The sequence below is a fragment of the Camelus bactrianus genome, chromosome 8 (assembly GCF_048773025.1).
Source record: "Camelus bactrianus isolate YW-2024 breed Bactrian camel chromosome 8, ASM4877302v1, whole genome shotgun sequence".
In the NCBI taxonomy this organism is placed as follows: domain Eukaryota; kingdom Metazoa; phylum Chordata; class Mammalia; order Artiodactyla; family Camelidae; genus Camelus; species Camelus bactrianus.
In genome coordinates, this window is record NC_133546.1 from 1,871,451 (window position 1) to 1,890,290 (window position 18,840).

At 50.9% G+C, this 18,840-nt stretch overlaps 1 long non-coding RNA gene across 4 annotated transcripts; it reads right to left on the minus strand.

The window, feature by feature from the left end:
• Window positions 1-1,337: 1,337 nt before the first annotated feature.
• On the minus strand, window positions 1,338-16,434 carry LOC141578314 (uncharacterized). Of its 4 annotated transcripts, none has more exons than XR_012508481.1 (3): window positions 12,294-16,434; window positions 12,004-12,125; window positions 1,338-1,888 (listed from the first exon to the last, which is right to left on the minus strand). It is a non-coding gene; the product is annotated as an uncharacterized LOC141578314 (long non-coding RNA). The 4 variants fall into 4 exon arrangements; XR_012508479.1 differs by lacking the exon at window positions 1,338-1,888 and adding an exon at window positions 1,919-8,663 and having other exon boundaries at window positions 12,004-15,183; window positions 15,461-16,434; XR_012508480.1 differs by lacking the exon at window positions 1,338-1,888 and adding an exon at window positions 1,919-8,663.
• Between the last annotated feature and the right edge of the window lie 2,406 nt (window positions 16,435-18,840).

The window sequence follows — 18,840 nt, forward strand, 5'->3', positions numbered from 1 at the left end:
CTTCACAGGAGGAGTGCCAGGGCTCCGCACGCAGATCACAACCCCGCTCCACATCACAGCGCCAGTACCCTCCACGCGTCCTCTGGAGAAGCCGACGTCCCCACGGCAGACCCTGGCCAGGTTCTGGCGCGTCCTTGAGTAGGAAGATCCTGTTGGCTACTGGCCCAAGCTGTCTGCCTCCCCGGAGGTGCCAGCGAAGGAGAAGGCGCCCAGTCATCCCCCAAGTCCCCGACTCCACCATCGTATCTTTGCTCTGAGCTCCTGGGGAAAAGTGCCAGTTTCAGGGCCTGCGATTGTAAAACCGCATGGGCAGAGCTGTGTGAAGTCACTGACTGACATCTACAGATGCAGTATTTCTCGCACTGCTCATATGGTTTTCTCTATGTTCCCAGTCCTTTCTCCCAGGCCCGATTATTCATCTTTAACAGACAGTCTACTACTTTTCACCGTCCATTTCCTATTTAGGGGGCAGCGAGAAGAACCTCCGGGCTTCGCTGACATTTGACCTGCAAGCCCATGTCAGCATGGTGACCCCGCCTTCCCCAGCCGGCCTGGCCCAAGGGGCTGCACGGCCCTGGGGGCCCTGCGGCTGCAGTGCCCCCGTCAGGTGACTCTCACCGCCCACGACGCGGCACCGCAGGCCTGCGCTGCAAGCCGCCTGCAGGGGAGCAGGGGACAGTCTGCCCCGAGGGAGGAGGAGCCACCCGACACTGATTTGTGCTCGAAGTGAGCCACATGCAACCTCAACTTCTAGGAACACTTTCACTTCCACTTTTAAATGACAGTGCTTATTTTTAAATCCAAAGTAGATTTGGGAAAGGAAGGTTTGCAGTGGGTGTGACTATCACCAGAGAGGCCTAAGGACGGACTCCCGCACTCGGACCGGCTTTCAGTTCCCCCGACCAGGAGCAGGACGTCTGGGGGGAGTGTAGTTGGAATGGTTTCTGAGTTTGCCTCTGGGGCATGTCTCACTCATCATTGTTCCAGCCCTAGGACTTACAGAGTAGACATTCAGTAGCTTCGGGAGTGAATGAATGAGTGAATGAACAAATGAACATCCTCCAGTGAGGAAAGGACCAGAATTCTCAGCAAACGTCATCCGGGGCCCAGGGCATGAGGGCGTGGCTTTAACAAGTCACTGATGGACTGGCTTCCCTCTCTAAGAACAGATATATTTAACCCTCTTCTAGGGAAGATGTAATTATCATACCAACTCGGAGAAGATGGGAACGTGCAGGAAACAGTGTCCCTCAGCATGAAGGACGGCGTGATGTTGGACCATGTGGTCCAGCACAGCACAGCTGATGCAGTGAGCATCAGATGCTTATTATTCCGTTGGCTGTTGAAAACGCAGAACAAAGTAATTGTAGATGGGTGAGACATTTTTCCTAAATTGAATCCTAAATTTAGATTGTGATTGTTGACTATTATGGAGGAAGAAATATTGCTGCGGCCTAAAATCTTACAAGTCTAAGACCAAGTGAAACAGAATAATGAATTCTGTGCTTATCAGTGGGCTGGCCTCTCAGTGCAAGTCTAGGAAAAGCACACCAGGAGGCATTAAAAACAAAACAGGGATGGAAGTGAATCCGTAGAGAAAAACGGACACACCACAAATGCGGAAAGTCCATGATTCATTCACTTCCTTGGTCTCCCACAGTGGGTATAAGGACCCTGGTTACTGGAAGGTTTTCTAGGGGAGATTATCAGAGCTGAGGAGAGAAGAAAAGATACTGTCCCAAAAATGATTTAGTTACCCAAAATTATTTACATGAAATGTTGAACACTTGAAAATAAAAGCTTACCAGCTTCCTGACCAGACCTGGGACGATCGCTCCTCTCAGGAGAGACACTGGGGGGTGGCCGTGCTAATTAGGGTGACTCAGAACTTGAAAGAACAAAACCTCGAGTTAGCACATTATATAAAACCATTGGTTTTTCAGCAATCATTGATTATCTACAATGTGCCAGGCTGTTTTCCGTGCATTTGTTCATTTTGCCCTCAGAACAACCTTGCAAAATAGGTTAAAAGTTTGTGCTTATGTTAATTAATTAATTTTTTCACCAGAAGATACAAGCAGAGGATACAAAATTCCAAAGGTACTGTTGTGGAAAAATGTGTCACAGCTTGGTGTTACAGCTCAGTTGGGATAACAACCAGGATCCGGGTGACAGACCAAGCAGCACTGGAGGACTGGAGAACTCATGTTTACTACACCAGCAGGGCCAAAGGAGTTACCACTGCAAACTCCGAACCCCCTCTGTAGGTTTACATCAGCTTTTATAGGCTGCCAGTTTACACTTTGCAACATCATATGCAAATGAGGTATGACGAAAGTTGACTAATTAGGAACAAGCTTTGTAGAAATGGACCAATCAGGAGGGAGAGAAATAACCAATCAGGAGTAGGCTCCATGCAAATAAAGTACTACAAATGGACCAATTGGAAGTTAGGGAAATGAACCAGTCAGGAGTGAAGGAAATAGCCAATCAGGAGTGAGCTCAGGGAACCAATAAAATTTTAGGGGTAAGTAAGCCGTTTCAGAGGCAAACAGTGCGGTAGAGCCGCTGGGCCAGGGAGCCGGACGGTGCTGGCGGGAGAGTAGCGGCCCTGCCTGCGGGTCGTGCCGGTCTTTCTGTGGGCCTCCCCGCCCCAGTACAAAGCGCACAGACCGGATGGAGAGCGAGCCCGCGGCTGCGCTGGGCGCAGGCCCGGGCCCCTCTGGGAAGCAGCCCTCGGCGGCGTCCTGGCACTTCCTTCCGCGGTGTTAACGTGTCCCGTGTGTAAATGAGGAAAGGCTGCCGATTCCTCTGCAACGAGTCTTCCCTGAGCCGCACCCCTGCCGGCTCCGTGGGGTGACACCCAGTCCCCGGGGGCTGGTCCGCAGCCGCACACGCCGCCCCTCACTCATTTCAGTGGCTGTGCAGCTTCCCCCGTCCCGCCTCAGGGGCACTGGGGCTGTGGTCCTTTGCGGTGCAAACCACACCTCGGCGGGTGAGCTGGCGAGTGAGTCCTTTCACGCGTGTGGGGCTGTCTGTGACACTGGGCTTCTCACAGCGCGGCCCCTCCGGGTCCGGGATCCCTCCCTTCCCAGTCCCCCACCCGGGGTGGGGGGCAGATTTCCTCCCCAGACTTCAGCCCACACGGTGTCGCACAGGCTGAGCCCAGAAGCAGCTGTGGGCACCCACACGTCATCTCTGAGGCCAGACGTTGAAGAGACTTGCACAAATGTATAATTTTCATTTCACTGATTTAAAAAATACTTTACAATATTATTTTAAATATTTTAAAATATTTTTCACTCTTTAAAATTTTCTCCATTCATTTAAAAAAATTTTTTTAGTAAAAATATGCTATTTTGTTATCATGAAATGGACTTATTATTGTCATTTTATAACATGTCAGATACCTTTTAGATGTCTCGGTTTAAATTTCCAATATGGTAAATATCGGTAGCTTTTGGCATCTTCCATAGTTTTAAAAGCATAAGGTGGTCCTGAAACCAAAAAGCTTGAGAACTGCTGCTGTAATTTATTATTCTAGAAGTGAAATTGGTAGGTAAAACATACATGCTTTCGTATTTTGATAGATATTGCCCAATTTCCCTTCGTGTAGGTTGCTGCCCACAATGCAGGAGGATGCTGTTTCCTCGTGGTCTAAGGAGCAGCGCCGTTGAGCTGTTTGACCTCTGCCTCCCTGAGAGGTGAAAATGCTACCTCATCGTAGTTTAACTTGACATCAGCTTGAGTATAAAGATATTTCCTTTCTGGGTAAACTATCCGCTCCTGTTCTTTGCCCATTTTACCACTAAGTTATTTGTTGTTGTTTTTAGTGTGCTTTGTATGTTGAGGGCATCAGCCGTTTGGGGATAGGCTGCGTTTGTTCCCTTATTGGATCCATTTCTGGACTTCCTCGTCTACTCCAGCTGTTTGCGACAACGGGGCAGGGAAGAATGTTCTCGCCGTTGGAGTCACTGATGGAGCTGGCTGCCTTGCTAAGACCCAGCCGTACCTCTGGGCACACTCAGCGGAGAAGGTGTGCAGAGGCTGAGTTATTGGAGAAAAGTTCTAGATTTGTAAAGGAGGCTGAACTAGAGGAAATTTAAGGTTGTTTGAAGTTTCATAAAAACATTTCCGAGTGCCTCCGGACACTTCACAGCAGCCCGCATGGCAGAGGGCTGGGGACACCGCTGCTGGTTTGCAACAAATCCTGTGTGGAGAGGGTTTGGTAGATCCTCTGAGCAAAGAGCAGCAGACGACGAATTGAGCAAGAGGTCCAGCCACAGTGGCCACGGGGCTTTTGTCCAAAACAAAGAGCAGAGCGTGGAATGTGGGGCAAACCTGAGCGTCATGTGCGGTGCGTGTGAAAACTGGAGCCCGCAAGGTTAAGGAACACGCCCAAGGTCACACAGACGTCGATCAGGACCAAGGTCTCACTCCGACTCTTGCTACCATCCCATGCCTCCGACTTACTGGTCAGTGACGTTAAAACTCTGCTAGAACATTCACGCAGCAGATTTGTTTATACTTCTGCCATTCAGATGGTTCTTTACCGTCTCTGATTTCTACCCCAGGTCGCTTTAGGCATTACGGGGTTTCCTTGTCATGAGGGCTGGCTGACACTGGCTTTTCCTAACAGAGGTTATGTGTTTTGTCAACGCAGTCCCAGGGAAGTCGCGGCAGATGGTCCCCGCTGGCAATTCTGGGCCACTCATCAGTCACGCACGTGCCTTTCCCTCCACGTCCTAACCCCTAGTGTAGGCACGCGTCTGCCCACTGCCCTGATGCTGTGGTGCAGTCTTGCTGCGTGGGTGAGAAATTAACTGAAAAGCCGCCCCGCAAACCACACGTCGACTTGTCGTTCCTGTTGCCAGGATGCCTGGACTTTCAACCATCCCATAACTCGGATCGTTTGAGGCAGGAAACCATTTAGTTATTTTCTGGATCCATTTTGGCTCCTGTTTTTTAACATTAAAAAGGACCAGCATCAAAATTTACAGAATGGGTGTTAGCATCTTCCTCAAAGCCAAGGGCAGCAGAGGAGCCGCTTCGAGAAGCGCGTCTCCATTTCTCCATCCCTGCTCCTCACGGCTCGGAGGTTAATTCCAAGTGAGAAAGCTGGACCCGGGGAGGGGACGTCAGGTGCTCAATTGGAAGACTTTTAATTTTTTTTATAAAGCTATTTTTAAAACTTTGTTTGACAAACAAGTCTCTCTTTTTTTTTTTTCTGGAGGCGCTGGGGGTTGAGCCCAGGCCCTCGAGCGTGCTGAGCATGCGCTCCACTGCTGAGCTACAGCCTCCCCCTTGAAGCTTTTTAAAACATCTTAACCACTTACAAAGTTTTTAGCTTTCTTTTCATTTTCATGCATAAAAGAAACATGTGATAGTAAATGTCTATGAGTAAATAAGAGAACTAACACACACACAGCTCTGAGTGATGGGAGTTCATTGTGTAACTGTTCAGTGGGCAGCGTTTTTTCCTTTCTTGTGGCACAGAGAACAGCAGAGATGTTTTAACTGAAGGTGTCTTAGATCCAGCGGAGCGTGTCCGTCATGCAGAAACCCACACTCGCCAGGAACCTCTCCATGTTCACTTGTGGCTTCCTTGTCAGTTTGGTGGTTCACTTCCGCACACACGTTTGTCCTCTGCAAACACGAAGCGAGCACCTGCTCACGCCTGTGGGTGATGCTGTCAGGAGCTGGGCCATCCAGAACCCCAGGACTCAGCACTTACTCTGGTGGGGAATTCGTTCCTCGTCTCCCGTAATGACTGGATGATAGTCCTTAGCTGTGACTCTTCCAGTTTGTACAATGACTGCTGTGTGTGACACAGAGCTGAGACCTTTGATCTTATGGGTTGAACTGCGTCCCCCCAGAACAGGGAGGTTGCAGTCGTGCTCCTGGTTCCTGTGATAAGGGACCTGGAAATGAGTCTTTGCAGATGCAGTCAAGTCAAGGTGAGGTCATCAGAGTGGCCCCATCAACATGACTATGTCCTCATAAGAAGAGGACGGCGCCACGTGAGGACCGACCCACAGGTCCGAGCTCGGATTGGGAGACCAGGTTGGAACCCGTCTAATAAAATACCGTGAAATACTGGGCTTTTCTTGTGATACTTGGAGGAGTTTGGGTGGGGGGTGGAGCTGGAAATTGCTTTGTCCTTCGATAACTCCATTCGCTCGTTCATTCATTTGTTCGTTCGTTCGTTCATTCACTCATTCGTTTGTTTGTTCAGGAGACACCGGGCATCCACGGAGACGGGCTGCGGGGACTCTCCTTTCTGGCTTTGTCTCCCTCAGTTCAGTTGACTTTAACTCAAAGTTCACCTGACACAGGGCGAGGCCCGGCTTCCCAGCAGCACAGCAGCCGCGAGAGCTGACGAGCAGGAAGAAGAAAGGAGGCCCCAGCCAGAGCCCGCTTTTCATTCTTCTGCCGGAACCGAGGTCCGACGCCCAGGAGGCGGGATCCGCAGAGAGGGCGTGCGGTGCGGCTGTGGGCGGGGCGCTCTGGCCCAGGGGCGCTGTGCTCGTTCTCACTTTGACTCATTCATTCATTCCACAGACGGTTACTGCGCTCTAGGTGCCAAGCACCATGTGGAGGGGCTTGAAATGCCAAAGCTAATAACAGTATTTTAGTCTAAAAGTTTAAAAACAGCTATTAAAAAGAATGAAGTAATGCCATTTGCAGCACCATGGAAGGACCTGGAGATCATCATGCTAAGTGAAGTAAGTCAGACAGAGAAAGACAAATATCATATGAGATCACTTACATGTGGAATGTAAAAAAAATGACACAAATGAACTTCTTTACAAAACAGAACAGACTCACAGACATAGAGAACAAAATTACAGTTACCAAAATGGAAAGGGGGAGGGAGGGATAAATTAGGAGTTTGGGATCAGCAGATACTAACTACCATATATAAAATAGATAAACAACAAGGGCCTACTGCATAGCACAATATCTTGTAACAACCTATAATGAAATAGAATATGAAAAGGAATATATACATATATATATAAAGGTATCACTACGCTGCACACCAGGAACTGACACAACGTTGTAAATCAACTATACTTCAATAAAAAAAAATTGTTTAATAGCTAACAGCAGCTCCCTTAATGAGAGAGAAAGACCTTTGTGTAGCCCAGACTTCAGGACAGCCGGTGGGAGCGCCCTGTTGGCCGGCTGGGGCGGTGGTCACCCCGGCTTCGCCAGGCAGCCCTGCTCAGGGCTTGGGGAAGAAATGGACAGACACGACCCCTGGGGGAGGGCTGGGAGGTGGCAGCCACCCGTGTGCACAGACATCCACATCGGGCCCGTGAGATGGAGGGACACAGAGGGGCAGCGCCCTCCACCCAGGTGACATCCAAGGAAAAAGCCAAGGCTCCAGGTAAGTGCAAGGAGCTTGGAGGCAGGGCTTTGGTAGAAGGAATCTCACGGTGGGAAGGGGGCTGGAAAGTTCTTTGTGATAAAGACACAGAACACCCACCTTTTCCTTGGATATAGAGAATTTCTTCCTCTGGGTAGGGTTTCCAGATAAAATATAAGATCTCTAGTGAAATGTGAGCTTCAGATGGACACCATGCAAGTATGTACCAAACACTGCAAAGGATGTGTCCACACTCAGCATGCACTTGTCGTTTATCTGAAGTTCACATTTAACTGAAAGCCCTGTGTTTTTCATTTTCTATCTAAAGCCAGTCGTCTTACCTCTGGTTTCATATTTACTCCATGAGTAGAAAATTTGGGCGCTGGAGAAACAGAAACCGGGCAGGGGGTGGGTTTTTATCTGAGATGGTCTGCTATACTGTGTGGGGCTGTACTTAACGTCTGGGAGCTTTGATTTTTCAATCAGTGAAAAATGGAGGCACAAAGACACCTGCCTCTAGGAAGCTCCCAAATCCATCACGAGGATGAACAGAAACAAAACAGGCGGTGGGTCTCTGAGCTCCCGGGAAATCGCATTTCACAGCCAGAGGCACTTACTACAATGGTTCCGGCAGAAGCCTGCGTCCCTGCGCAGCCGGCGCCTGTCGCCGCCTCTCCCAGGCGGTCCACCAGGGCCCCTGCGCGGGGCTGTCGTGCCCTGACTTCCACCCGGGACCAGAGTGCAGTCTTTGTTTCTGTCTTACTTCCCCTCTGGGGCCAGAGCCACCTTCAACACCACCTTCCTCCTTCTCCACACCGCTGTGTGTTTAGTACATTTAACGAAACGCTTGAACAAGCTTAGGAAAGATGCTACATGAATTTAACGTCACTCAGGCCGCCATTCCCCAGGCGTTCAGAAACGCTCTGCACTTCTCTGGCCACTGTATCCAGCACAGCTGTGGAGCTGTCTTACGTCTGGTGCTTTTATTTTTGAATGCAGAGTGAGAATTGAATAAAAATGAGAATTTAAACGGATGTGTCCAGGTTCCTTGCTGTGGCCAAGTCCCTCGAGGACAGGGATCTGTGTGGCTTGGCTGTTTGAAATGCATTGTTTGAGCTTCGTCCTCCGTCCTGCCTGGTCTCGGCGCCTTGATTTAATCAGAGGTGGCGGACAGTGGTGGTTTCTGGTTCTCAAAGCTCAGGAAATGTTGTTCCATGTCCTTTGGCAGTAGGTCTGTCTTATCAAAATAAGTGACGCTTCCATGATCACTAGCCAAACTCAGCAGTGGAATCTGAGACAAACAACAATCTAATACACTATAGGTCACATGGCCCATCCCCTTATAGAAGGAATTGTGGTTAAGATTTTTTAAAAAAGCAACTAGAACTTCTACGGCCCTTTGTTCAAAACAACAGCTAAGCCACCATTTCCCCATCAGATGTTTCCTGGGGACGTTTACACGACTATAACGAAATAGGTGCTCAAACTTGTCAAACAGGAGATCAGAGCCTATGTGAACTTTGAGCGGCAAAGTCGTAAAAAGCCGTGGAAATGGTCACTGATGGAGGTTATGTAATTAAAACAGTTTCTCCTGCGACTGGTATTTAACAAGTCAGCTAGAAAGTAACCGTCATTATTCCTAGAACACTTTTTCAGATTATTTATCTTTTTTTATAAAATGGATTTAAATGGACTCATCTCCCCCCCCCCCAATTTTGGGGGGGAACATGTATCCCTTGGTTATAATACTTACTTGTTGTTTCTTCACTTCCTTTCATAGAAACAAAAGTCTTATTTAAACGTTTTTCATTGTTCACAGCAGCATTTGTTTCAGTTCTAATAGATGCTGCTATTTTTGTCATTCTGAAAAAATCAACCCAGAATTCCAGGAAATCAGCAAAAAGGAGAGGTCTTTTCATCACCCTCATTACAGAAGGCTCTGATTCTGTACTTAAAATCTCCCCAAATTTTCCTCTTTTTTTTTACATCAAATGATAGTTTTCCCCTCTTTTAAAATTTAAGTAGTCTTAATTTACAATGTTGCATTAGTTTCAGGTGTACAGCAAAGTGATTCATTTATACACACATATACCTGTTCTTTTTCAGATTATTTTCCATCACAGTTTATCACAAGGTATTGAATGCAGTTCCCTGTGCTGCACAGTAGGCCCTTGTTTCAAATGGTATTTTGAATGCAAAGCAGTACTTTACAGTAGGAACCTGGACAGGATTCTTTTGAAGGGCAAATAGTCTTTTTTATTTTGGATTTAATTGTCACTTCTTGATTCATCCGTGTTGCTTTTCAGGTTGCATTCCCCATGCTCTCTTGAAAAGGAGGTGGGTGTGCCTGTGTTGGACTTTTTCTCCTATGTTTTTATCATCAAACACACCCTGGGGCAACTATAACCTTTACAGGTGATGTTCCAAGAGTATAGTAGTGTCCGAACCCCAAATCCAAGACTCATGTTTGAGGACTGGTCTCAAAGCAAACAAAATATTTAAGGGGAAGGCAGAGCTCAGTGGTAGAGCGCATGAGTAGCAGGCACGAGGTCCCAGGTTCAATCCTCCATTAAAGAAAGCAACCTAATTACCCGCCCCCTCCCCCAAATTAAAAGATTTAAAATCCAGAAGAGCCGGGATGTATATCTCGAGAAACACAGCCACAGCTGTTGCCCCTTTGGGTGAAACACTGAGACGCAGTTTCAGGGCAGCGGGGATCTCACACCTGAGACTGAGGCCACCTGCCCACCGATTTTATGCCCATACCCCGTGGTGTAGGCCTGGCCCGACACACACCCTCAGTGAATGTTTACTACATTGAGGTGCATTTTTGAGATTGTGACAGAGCTTCTAAATCATAAAATTCTATGAGATCAAAATATTTTTAGCTTAGTATTAGAGTATTTAGAATTCTTACTGTTTGACAAAAAAAAAGTTAGGAAATATTAAAGGTCTGGGAAGAGTCACGGGTAGGGAGAGGGACCTTGACAACCAGACATGAACATTTACGGTGAAGCTGTTAAAAGAAAGACCATTGCTGGTGCTATAAGAACACAGAAGTCGAATAGAATGGACGAACCCACACCTGAGGAAGCTCAGGGTCCTCGTGTCTCAGAGGGAACAAGAGAGGCCAGAAACAGTGATTATTCACGTGGAAAAATGAATGAACTCAGCTGCTGACTTTACACCACAGGCAAAGCAATTCCAAACAGTCTTAGGACTTACATGTCTAAAGCAAACCCTTTAAAAGCTTTAGTGGGAAATACAGGTGTGTTTCTTTCTTCCTATCCTGGGGCATTCTTACATAAGACTCAGAAAGCGTTAACCACAGCAGCACACAAACACATCTGATTACCTTAAAATTAGAAATTCTGTTCATCATAAAGCAACATAAAGAAAGCAAACAGACTATAAATGGGAGGAAATATTCTCTAGGCACTTAAACTGAAATAGTCAGCGGCAAGAGGACAAAGAATAAGATCAGTAAGAAAACGATAATCAGCCCGGCAGGGGGAAAGGGCAAAAATCCACCAGGCATGTCAGAGAAGCGAGAACACAAACATTCAAGAAGGAAACCAAGAGGTGGTTGGCCTCATTAGTAATCAGAGAAATGCAAATCACAGTTTCTGAATCAGAGGGTTTGGGGGATGGGGTGGGGGAGGGACAACTCAAGAATCTGCATTTTTAATGAGTTCCAAGCTCCCAGATGCAGAAGTCCGAGAGTCAACTTTGATGAGGACTGTCTTAAAGAATAAAGTGCAAAAGCAACCAAATCTAAACATAATATCCCTCCTTAGAGTTAGACCCACATAAACACTTCCTGCTAACGCTGTGGAGTAAATGCATCGATCCAGAGCACTTTTCCACGTGCCTGCTGGCCGTTCATATGTCTTCACTGGAGAATTGCTTGTTTAGGTCTTCTTCCCATTTTTGGATTGAGTTGTTTGTTTTTTTGTTATTAAGTTGCATGAGCTGTTTATATATTCTGGAAATTAAACCTTAGTCAGTGCATCATTTGCAAATATTTTCTCCCGTTCTGTAGATTGTTGTTTTGTTTTGCTTATGGTTTCCTTTGCTGTGCAAAAGCTTCTAAGTTCAGTTAGGTCCCATTTGTTTATTTTTGCTTTTATTTCCATTGCCTAGGTGGACTTCCCTAGGAGAACATTGCTAAGATTTACGAAGTAAGGCAGAAAGAGAAAGAAAAATACCATATGATATCACTAATATGTGGAATCTAAAAAAAAAAAGAAGACGCTAATGAACTTATCTACAAAACAGAAACAGACTCAGAGACATAGAGAACAAACTTATGGTTATGGGGGTGGAGGGATGAGGGTTGGGAGGAATAAATTGGGAGTTTGGGATTTGCAAATACTAACTACTATACATAAAATAGATAAAAACAAATTTCTTCTGTAGAGTGCAGGGAACTATATTCAATGTCTTGTAGTAACCTTTAATGAAAAAGAACATGAAAACAAATATGTGCATGTGTATGCATGACTGAAGCATTATATGCTGTACACCGGAAACTGACACATTGTAACTGACTACACTTAAACTCAAAAAAAAAAAAAAAAAAGAATAAATGCATGGGAAGAACCACAAACACAGGATTCAGGCCAACTTACCTGGTGGGGCGGGCAGGGGGAGGGAGAGCAGGGAGGCAGGAGGGGGGACGCACACAGACATCAGCTGTCAGTGTGCATGTTCTCTGTTCCCGTGGTGTACGTCTTGGGTTTTCATTAAATAACTAGAAACAAATAAATAAATAGATGAAATAAATAAAACACAAGACACCTGCAGAGTCAGGCATGAACCAAAGATGAGAAACGTCATGAATCCAAGAAAACAATTAATTCCATTATATGAAACTGAGTTCCACTTAAGAACATACAAAACAAAAGACATCAAAGCATACTGATGCCATACGGATGCCAAGCGGAGCAGTGTGCCAGCTCTTGGGAAACCACTGCCAGACTCCAGGTGTCAGGGGCACTGCCCAGGAGGTGCTGGGAGAAGCAGCAGTGGAAGGGATTTTTGCACAACCCCCCTCCGCCGGCAGATCTGCGTGGCCACTGCCACGGGCAGCTTCCTCCTTTCCTCTCCCTTCGGTCATCGTTGGGGACACAGATGTCAGGGTTGGACAGGACGTGAGGGGCCGTGGGGGACAGACAGCCAAGCGTGAGCCCAACTCTTCCATCCCTTGGCCGTCCATCTGTGCAGACATCTCACCTGCAAGGCAGAACAGACCCCCTGCTTCCTCCACGGCGGGGGTCACTGCGGGCAGCATCTCAGATGCAGAACTGGGCAGACTGGGAGTCTCTGCAAACTGCAGAGCTAAGGACATGCCCCGCGCTCTCCATCACTCTCTTATTCTGTTCTCCCTGGTTCCCTAGATGGACTGGAACGTTCCAGTTTCCACCTGCCTTTTCTCTATCCACTTACCCAGTTTTATTTTTGTTATAGCATTTCTCACCCCTGAAGCTGACGTGCATTGATTGACCTGCTGCAGTAAATCACATACTCCAGTAGGGCAGGATCCGGTCCCTCCTGTCGCACCCTATCCAGGTGCAGAGTGGGGCTGGGCACTCAGAGCTGTCCGTGAGTGGGGGGCCAGTGAACGAGAGAAGGAAGCAAGGCCAAGGGGAGGTCCTGAGGGGGAAGGGGTGATCGGGCAGGCAACCCCCCGTCCTCTGGGTCTCACCTCCCACCAGGTGCTGCTCAGCCCCCCTGCAGGTCCCGGGGCATGCTGCTTCCCTTCGAAGCCCGGGTCAGAGGAGGGGCAGAAATGTTGCTTTATTCTCCTTGATATCCCTGGAACTTACAAGAAGAATTACTAAAAATCAAGGTAGGGCTAAGAAGCCCAGAAACCAGAAAATAGCTCAACATCTGGGTTTTCAAAACTCCAGGTTCTGCTTTTACCGGAAAACCTCCCCAGGTGGCACCACTCCGGCCCCCGAGGCCAGCTCAGCCACGGGCATCTTGCCAAGGCCTCCCGTCCCCTTGACCTGTAAGCAGGGTCATCTCAATGCACGTTGCCAGGGAGAGAGCCTGCGGGCCAGAGAGGCTGCTCCACGGGCATCCAGATGCCTCCTCTGTCCAGTCTCTGCTCGGACCGTCCCTCGCCTGCTGGCGGGTCCTGGAACGAGCATCTCCTCCACAGGCGGTGCTGTGCTGAGCGTTTGTTCTGTTCCTGTTACTACAGACACTGGTTCCCAGCTTCTACGCCAGTGTTTTGACTCACCTAAAACCCACGCAAAATCGGATGGTTCCTAAACTTCAGTGGAGAACGGAAGTCCTCGGGAGAGCCACCTGCGCCCCACTGAAACTGACTCGCCCCCATCCCTCATCTGTTCAAGACAACAGTTCTCAAAGTGGGTGCCCAGGGCTTGTTAAAAGGCACCAATGCCTGGGTCCCCCCACTAGGGGGCTGGGGCCCCGGCCTTGGGATGACAGACTCTCCCCCAGTTATTCTAACAGTAGCCCAGACTGACCCACCCCTGTACAGCCGGGCAGTGCTTCTGGGTCTTCAGTAAAAACTATCGCAAACACTGGGCCGTGTTCATTCCCTTACGTGTTGAACTGTATCCTCTGAAATTCTTATGGCGACCTACTTGGAGGGAAGGTCTTTACACAAGTGGTCAAGCTAAAAGGAGGCAGCTGGGCGGCCCGAGTCCAGCATGACCACTGTGCCTACAGAAAGGGACATTTGGACACAGAGGATGACGACGTGGAGACGCAGGGAGGAGATGGCCCTCCCGACACCTGGCTCCTGGACATCCTGCCTCCAGACCGTGAGAAGCTCCGCTTCTGTTGTTTGAGGAGCCCTGCCCATGGTGTTTTGTCACGGCAGCGGCGGTCTGAGCTGACCGATACACGGTCACAGCGACCTCTCGGAGGTTAGAATCCGCGCGGGGCTTCAGAGCTCGTGGTGCGAATTCACAGCCACGACTCTATTTGAGCTTCCAACCCCCAGTGTTCTTTCTTTCATGGGTGACCTCCTGGCAGTTCAGAGGCTGTGCCCAAGGCCACACAGGAAGTGTCATGTGGGGATCCGAGCCCACCCCAGGTCTCTTTTCACTCCGACAATTTCGGATTCCTGGAGACGTGGGAGGAAAATGCTGGTGTCTGAGAGGGAAGGGGGCACAGAGAGCAGGGCTGAGGTTCTGGACACACATCCCCACCCGACAGTGCTGCTCGGGACTGGGAACATCTCGGCTTCTGCCACTGTGTCCGGCCATGCTCTAAGAAGCAGAGCCCAGAGCCTCTGGGTCCCAGCTTAGCGTTAGCTGCTGGCGGTCTTTGCCCGACTCCTCCCCGCAGCTCACCCTGGCCACCCCTGTTCAGACCGACCGGAACGCCCGGGGGTGGGCCAAGGCCAGCCTGATCTCCGAGCGGTGCCCTTGGGCGGGGACACGCCCCATGCCCACAGTTCCGTGCTGGGAAGCATTCGTTTCTTTCTTAAGTGGAAGTTTATAGCCGCGCATAATTTCCCTTTCAAAATCGAGTTCCCAAAATGTAATTCCCATCTCTTCAAGGGTGAGGTAACGCGGCTTGACACTCTGTTTTTAACTCCCCTCTTTGCTTGGCCTCCTTCTGAAACTCAGTCACTGCTTCAGAGGTCAGTGGGCGGGTCGAATGCCAAAAAGCCAGCCGTCAGTCAGGAGCTTCGCGGCTTTCCTGTGAATTGTGCTAAAAACCCATCGTTTCATTCTCTGTTGTGAAGACCCTGTGTGGCTGCCGACGGTGTGGTCACTGTCTGCCACGCCTGTTTTGAAAATATATCTGAGAAAAGCTTTTCATTAATTCTAAAAAAAAAAAAAAAATCATTAATCCAGCTTTGCTTATTACAGCTCAGGCCCTGAATTAGCATTTAGAATAAAAGATCTACATTTTTCAGTGACTCGCGGACGTGCTGTTCTGGGATAAAGCCGCCCTGGCTCCAGGCACCTTTCTGTGGACTCGTGGACTTAGCCATATTTGCTCATGGAATTCTTCCCTCGACTAAGCTCCCCAAACCCTGGCCCTTCTCCCAAACTGCATTCTCCCTCTTTTCACCAAGCCCCGTGCAGACTCCCCCGACACCTGTGAGAAAAGCGATTTTCGCAGCGGGAAGGGCTGGACTGCGGAGTCCTTCACGCGTAAGCAGGACGGCTCCGGGGGCGAGGGGCACAGGCCGCCTTCGTTCCTTTCTGCCTGACTAGCTGCCGCCTCCTCGCTCCACCCTTCGCTTTGGACTTCAGACTTCCTTCTGAAGCTTCGGCCTCATAACTGCGCCTGGAGTTTCCGGCCTGGGGGAATGCAATGCCAGGGCCTTGGGCGTATTTATTTGGCAATTCTGGTCACAAACACAAAGAGTAAGAGGAGCCTCACTCCCACTCCCAGGTCACATCTTGCGCGCTGCTTGCTTGGGCACCAAGTCCCTCTGACCTTGAGTAATACGTTCTGCCGTGAGGAACCAGCCTTCCCCTATGCAATGTTAAAACAGGAGTTCTGATCATTCCCCGAGGACAAACGGACGCTGCATCCCAAAGTAGGATGAGAGGTCCCCGAGATGGACGGACAAGACAGGGGCCAGGAGTCAGGAATGGAACTGCTCTCCTCCTCAGGGGGTGTGTCCCCTTCACTGCAACTCAAGGGAGGGGCTCATGGGACAGCGCCACAGGCCCCTTGATGGTCATGGGTCATAGCGGACTTGCGTCTGGTCCTGCCTGGAAACTTAGAGGAGAAGGACAGGCAGGCAGCCTCTTCGAATGAGGAGTGAACGTAACCGAGCAGGACCCGACGGGGCCTTCCCGGGACAGACGCCTCCTCCCCGGGTCCTCCGCTTTACCTCCTCTCTGAAGTCCCAGGTGCCAGTATCTGATGCACATCTGCTGAGCTGTTGAACGGATGCTAAAACCCCCACCAAATGGAAGAAATTCACTTCTTGATGACTATGAGCACAGAGACCCTGAGGACTGGCCCCTAAGTATTGATGTTAGCCCCGGTGACACCCTGTTACGTCACAATCAACCCATCAGAGAATCCTACACGAGCCGATCTCACAGCCTGGGACGCCCCTCTCCCCTCCCCTGGCCTTTAAAAATGCTTTGCTGAAGCCCACCGGGGTGTTGGGGGGGTTCTGAGCCCTGGCTGTCCGGGACCCCTTGCTTGGCACCTACAATGAACGCTGCACTTTCCTCCACCACCACCCGGTGTCAGACGGCGGGCTTTACTGCGTGCGGGCCAGCGGTACGTAAAGCCATGGTTCTGCCGGGCAGCGCCCTCCCCGGCCCTGGGAGGTTTTGTGGTTCAGGCTCCTGAATGTTGGGGGGGGGGTGTCCACACGTGTGGCATCTGTGCACGTGTAAGTGCAAGCACCCTCGGGGTGGGGAGCAGGTGGCAGAGGTGTGGACCAGACATCGGCCGTGTGACTCTGGACCTTCTCAGCTCGTGTCCGGGAGCCGGGTCCGGTTGCGGGGCTGGGGCTGCAACAGAACCGTCCGCCCTCGGGGTTCGCGGGGCCAGACGGCCGGGGTCACAGCGTCAGCGGCCCGGCTCCTTAAGCGGGCCCCGGGGCAGGTCCCTCTGCCTCTTCCCCTTCTGGCAGCGGCTGCATCCCTGGCCCCCTGGGGCAGCATCACTCCAATCTCCGGCTCATCTTCACAGGGCCTTCCTCCCTGGGTCTCTGTGCCTCCAGTCTTCCTCTCCTTTTTCTTACAAGAACACCAGCTGCTGGACGGAGAATCCAGTCTAAATCCTGGATGACTTCATCTTGAAATCCTCAAGTTAATTACTTTCCAAGACCCTGTTTCCAAATGAGGTCAGATTCAAAGGTATCAGGGGCTTGGGCTGGGGCACATCTCTTTGGGGAGCACAACCCAGCCTACCACAGAAGCCCGGGCTGGGGAAGAGGGAAGCACTGAGAGAGCCCCAGTGACTCAGAGACCGAGGAAAGCTGTCGGAGGTCGTGTGACCCAGTGCCGTGTCCTTCAGGCTCGACAGTGAGTCCTGGCGCCCCAGTGCTGTTGGCAAGCTCCCAGCAGGCACCGAGGATCTCAGGGTGAGACTGACCTGGGGGGCTCTCCGTGGCAGGTGGGGGAGGAATTGGCCACACAGGAGACGTGGCCGCTCCCATGGTCGCAGGGCCACAGCCGGAGTCCTGGAGGCCCGGTCGCAGATGTGTCTCCTGTGGAGGGTCCCCCTCCTTGGTCCTCTCACCTGCCCTCTGTCTCCACCCACCTCCTTCAGCACCTGCTCCTTGTGCCCGGGCAGGGACACCGTGGGGGGCTCCTGCCCAAGGGCCTCACGTTGGGGAAATGTATTTAGCGTTCTAAGCACGACCAGCACCTGGAACTCACCCTAAGGACGCCCGGGTCTGAAGGGAACACTGGTCGGGAGACACAGCCAGTGGCCCTGCCGTGGAACCCTGCTGCCACCCCGCAGGGTCTAGGGGGCTGTTCTTGAGAGGTGGGTCTGGGCACAGGCCCTGGTCCCATGCTCATCAGTGAAGGCCTGTCGTCCTCATGAACAGGACACGATGCGGTTCAATGCAGGCCAAGTGTCTGCCATCCAGTGGGGGCGCTGCGGGGCGCTGAGCACCGCACAGCGAGAGGCGCGCGGCCGGCGCACGGTCCCCCACCGTGCTGGCTGGCGCGGGGGCCGGGCTCTGCGCTCACGGGCGCACCTGCTCAGAAGCCCGCTGCTCCAGTTCAGACAACAAGACGGCAGTCCCCGGTGGACCGATGGAGCAGTGCGCTCAGGTCATGGGAGGGCCACACGGGCTGGCCAGGCCTCTGTGCCTGGGGGCCCCGCGCAGCCCGGTTTCCTTTTCTTGCCGATGCCAGCGCCCTCCGACCGCGTCGCCCGCTGCCGTCAGCCCGCAGCAGATGTGCAGGGGGTGTCCAGGCTTCCACTGCGTACTTTCCCGTAGAGGTTCCCAAACTAGTCTCCACGCCTGTGCGAGCCGGGTAGGGCTCGTAACGTCTTCACTTCAGTGGTTGGTAAATGGACGGTAAAGCCTGGCTGAACTTCCCACGGAGATAACAGTGTTGGGGCCCGAGGCTGGGCGCTTCTATTTCTGAAAAACCAATGAATTCCTGTGAACTCAGGACCTGCCTAGATCACATTGCCTCGCCGTCCGTCTTCAGACTGAGGCCAAGCGCACCGAGGAACCCAGATGGCGGGGGAAATGGGTTTCTCCTGTATCCAGACTGGTCCGGACGGGCGTTTCCTGACACCCATGGAGGCTGGTGAGTGCGGGGGGTTTCTGATGTGACACAGCGAGAACGCCGGGTTTGGGACGTGCTGTCTGTGCTGGGGGGCAGCGGTCCTGGGGCCTGGGCTCTGTTATTATGCTCTTTTCTTCTGTGACTGTGTATTAACAGACTTGTGCATGTGCGCACGTGTGTGCATGTGTGTGCAGTGTATTGTGTGCGTGTGTGCATGTGCGCGCATGTGTGAACACACACATTTGCCTTACT